Source organism: Balaenoptera physalus (genome assembly GCF_965194825.1).
Source record: "Balaenoptera physalus genome assembly, chromosome: 15".
In the NCBI taxonomy this organism is placed as follows: Eukaryota; Metazoa; Chordata; class Mammalia; order Artiodactyla; family Balaenopteridae; genus Balaenoptera; species Balaenoptera physalus.
In genome coordinates, this window is record NC_138894.1 from 37,457,071 (window position 1) to 37,461,304 (window position 4,234).

The window sequence follows — 4,234 nt, forward strand, 5'->3', positions numbered from 1 at the left end:
CTGCGTCCCCTGCATTGGCAGGCAGATTCTCAATCACTGTGCCACCAGGGAAGCCCCCTCCATTTCTTAAAGTCTTTTTTCTCTCTGTACTTCATTTGCGATTCCATTGCTATGCCTTCAGGTTTACTAATCTTTTCTTCTGCAATGTCCAATCTTTTGTTAATCCCATCCCATGTCTTTTTTTTTTTTTTTTTTTTTAATCTTAGACATTAGCGTTTTCATCTCTAGAAGTTTGATTTGGGTCTTTTTAAAAAACTTCCATGCCTCTACTTCTTTTTTTCTTTTTTCTTTTGGCCATGCTATGTGGCTTGTGGGATCTTAGTTCCCTGACGAGGGATCTAACCTGGGTGGGCCCCCTGCAGTGGAAGCGCAGTGTCCTAACCACTGGACCACCAGGTAATTCCCTCTACTTCATTTTTTAAACATATGGCATACAGTTATATGTCTGTTTTAATGTCTTTCTCTGCTAATTCTAAGGGCTATATCAACTCTGGGTTGATTTCAGGGGGCTGATTATTCTCCTCATTATGGGTCTGGTTTTTCTTCCTCTCTGCACACCTGGTAATTTTTTTTTTCTTTTTTTTAACATCTTTATTGGAGTATAATTGCTTTACAATGGTGTATTAGTTTCTGCTTTATAAAAAAGTGAATCAGTTATACATATACATATGTTCCCATATATCTTCCCTTTTGCATCTCCCTCCCTCCCACCCTCCCCATCCCACCCCTCTAGGTGGTCACAAAGCACCGAGCTGATCTCCCTGTGCTATGCGGCTGCTTCCCACTAGCTATCTATTTTACATTTGGTAGTGTATATATGTCCATGACACTCTCTCACCCTGTCACATCTCACCCCACCCCCTCCCCATATCCTCAAGTCCATTCTCTAGTAGGTCTGTGTCTTTATTCCCATCTTGCCACTAGGTTCTTCATGGCCTTTTTTTTTTTTCCTTAGATTCCGTATATATGTGTTAGCATACTGTATTTGTTTTTCTGTTTCTGACTTACTTCACTCTGTATGACAGACTCTAACTCCATCCACCTCATTACAAATACCTCCATTTCATTTCTTTTTATGGCTGAGTAATATTCCATTGTATATATGTGCCACATCTTCTTTATCCATTCATCTGTCGATGGACATTTAGGTTGCTTCCATGTCCTGGCTATTGTAAATAGAGCTGCAATGAACATTTTGGTACATGACTCTTTTTGAACTATGGTTTTCTCAGGGTATATGCCCAGTAGTGGGATTGCTGGGTCGTATGGTAGTTCTATTTGTAGTTTTTTAAGGAACCTCCATACTGTTCTCCATAGTGGCTGTATCAATTTACATTCCCACCAACAGTGCAAGAGGGTTCCCTTTCCTCCACACCCTCTCCAGCATTTATTGTTTCTAGATTTTTTGATGATGGCCATTCTGACTGGGCACACCTGTAATTTTTGATTAGCTTCTGGACATTATGAATTTTTCCTTTTCGGACACTGGATATTTTTGCATATTTGTGAGTCTTCTTTACTTTATTCTGGGGGCGCAGTAAGGTTATTGGGTAACAGGTCCTTTCAGATTTAGCTCTTCTGGATTGTGAGGCCGGTCCAGAGAAGTGCCCAGTCTAGGGCTAGGTATCCTCTACAGCTGAGACAATGCCTTCCTGAGAACTCTACCCCGTGCCCCGTGAATTACAGTTTGTCAGTCTGCTGATGGAAACAGGCACTATTCCAGGCTTTGTGCGAACGCCCGCTCTATTCCTTCTAATTCTTTTGCGTGGTCCTCTCCCTAGCCTCATGTGCTTCTCTCACACACATGCGTGATTAGTACTCTGCTGGAGGCTGCAGGGGGCCCTCTTCAGGTCTCCGGAGCTCTGTATCTGAGCAGCTCTCTTCTCTTGGGTGCTGTGTCCTATGTACTCTGGCTGCCTCAGTCTCCCCGAACTCTCAGCTCTGTCTCTTCAACCCAGGGAGTCTGCCTGGCTCTGCCTGTTCTTCCTCCCTGTGCTGTGGAAACTCTCAAGATAGTAACCTGGGGCAATCTTAGGGCTCACTTCACTTGTTTCCTTCATCTCACAGATCACATCCTTCATTGTCTGATGTCCAGTGTTTTAAAGACCATTGTTTCCTGAATGTTCTCTGCCCCTCCCCCCCCACCACCTGGCAGGAGAGTAAACATGATCTCTGTTACTCTGTCTCGGCCAGCAGCAGAAGACTTCATTCAACCACTTTAGTTTTGAACTGGGCCAAGGCAAATTCCTGGATGGCTAAAGTCACCATTAGGAGATCCCAGGCCATCTCAGTGGATCTGGGCCCAGCCCCTGTTCCCAGGCTCACACAGTAAAGCCATCATCCTCTGCAACCAGCTAGGTGTGGTTGGTATCACAGATATGTGATACGTCTGGTTCATGGTCCCACAATGGAGACCTTAAGGATACACCCAGGGCCAACACTGGCAGGAAACCATCTCTCTGCTTAATAATGGGGCATCTTCTTGGTCTTGGTGAGGGGCTCCCAGAACATGGGCTTCTGGATAGAGTTGCTTCCTAGTTTCTATGTCCTCCATCAAGACATGTTTGCCCCAGGGCTCAGGTATCACTGTCAGAAGACAATAAACACTTGGCCCCAGGAGCTCTGGAACACTTATTGGCCCAGAAAATTCTTTGGTTCCAGCCAGGAGGGTTCAGGACATGAGCAGCTTCAGGGCTGTGGAGCCCAGGGGACACCTGGAGGCCAGGCTGGGCCATGGCAGGTGTACACATGCTGGGTTCCTGGCTCAGTCACCACTCAGTGCCCTGCCCATGAGGGGCTGTCAAGTTGCACTAACAGTTTTTTTTAAAAAAAGAAAACCATAACTTGAATCTAATCATGAGGAAACAATCTGACACACCCAGAATTGGGGGCATTCTATAAGCAACTGGCCTGGACTTCCTACAATGTCAATGGCATGAAAGATAAAAAGAGGTGTGTGTGAGTGATGGTGGAGGTGGCAAGGCTGTTGTAGGTTACAGGAAACTACAGAGCCATGACAGTCAAACACAATGTACCAACCTTAATTGGATCTTAGAGTCGGGAAACCCCCCAGCTACAAGGGACTTTTTTTTAAAGAGGACATTTATGTACAGCTTAGATATTGCAGCTGTGTTAAATTCCTTGGGTATGGCAATGATATTATGATTATGGAGAGAATGTACTTGTTTTTAGGAGATAAATGCTGAAATATTAAATAATACTAGAAAGCTGCAATTTACTTTCAAATGGTTCAGCAAGGAGAAAATATATATGCGTACATACATACATATGTATACATATATACAATTGCAAGTGCAAAAGGCTGGAGGAAGAAACAGGTTTGGCATATTTCCAAACATAAAGAGGGCCAGGGGGAATGAATGGTGAGAGATGAGAATGCAGAGACAGACAGGTGCCAGATCTTGAAGGGTTTTGTTAAAGATGATAAAGATTTTCTATTTTCTTTTAAGGATAATGAGAATCAAGGGAGAAACCCTTTGAAGCAAGAGACTTGGTCAGATTTATGTTTTAAAATCCCATAATGTAGCTTATTTCTTCCCATACACCTGGCAAATGTCCCCAGGCCCCTGGAGTTGCCACACCCATGGAAAGGATTTTTATTCCTTGTAGCATGTAGCTGTTCCCCCACCCATCTCTCTGGTGGCCAAACATGGGGTTCTTGTCCCTGGGAAAGTACCCAGGAACCAGGGGGTTTCCCTGTCAGTCACCGTCTCCTGAGAAGGTGACCATACGTCACACCAAGGAAAGGGAACCCTGCCCACGTCAGGCAGTTATGGTTGTGGAGGCAGCCAGGTCTCCTGTGGCCAGGGAAGAGGAACGGTTCATTCTGTTACAGAGAGAACTTACAACAAGTAATAGCACTTTCTTGGTGGAGATTGGTATAAATGGACAAATAAGTTCTTGGAATAGAGGATCTCCAAGAGGAACAGGGACTTGTTTCTTCCATTTTATACTGAGTCTTTGCATCTTTTCCCCACTCTGAGTCTCCCTGATGGCATTTGACAGTAACCCTGACATTCTGTCCCAAACCTACATCGGAATCCCCTCCTCTCCTTCCTGGAGAGGAAGCTTGGAAAAAACCACATAATTGGATAGATTGGGGCCATAATTGGAAAATACTACTTGTCCCTTAGTGATGTGCTGGCATTGGACCTTATTGGTTCTCAAGAGCCTATTGTGTGCATATCTTCCCAACTCTGCATTCAGTGACATC

General features: G+C 44.5%; 1 long non-coding RNA gene across 1 annotated transcript in view; it reads right to left on the reverse strand.

The window, feature by feature from the left end:
• The window catches only part of LOC309643419, a 149,901-nt gene that overhangs the window by 14,525 nt on the left and 131,142 nt on the right, over window positions 1-4,234 (reverse strand). The gene's annotated exons all lie outside the window — the stretch shown is intronic.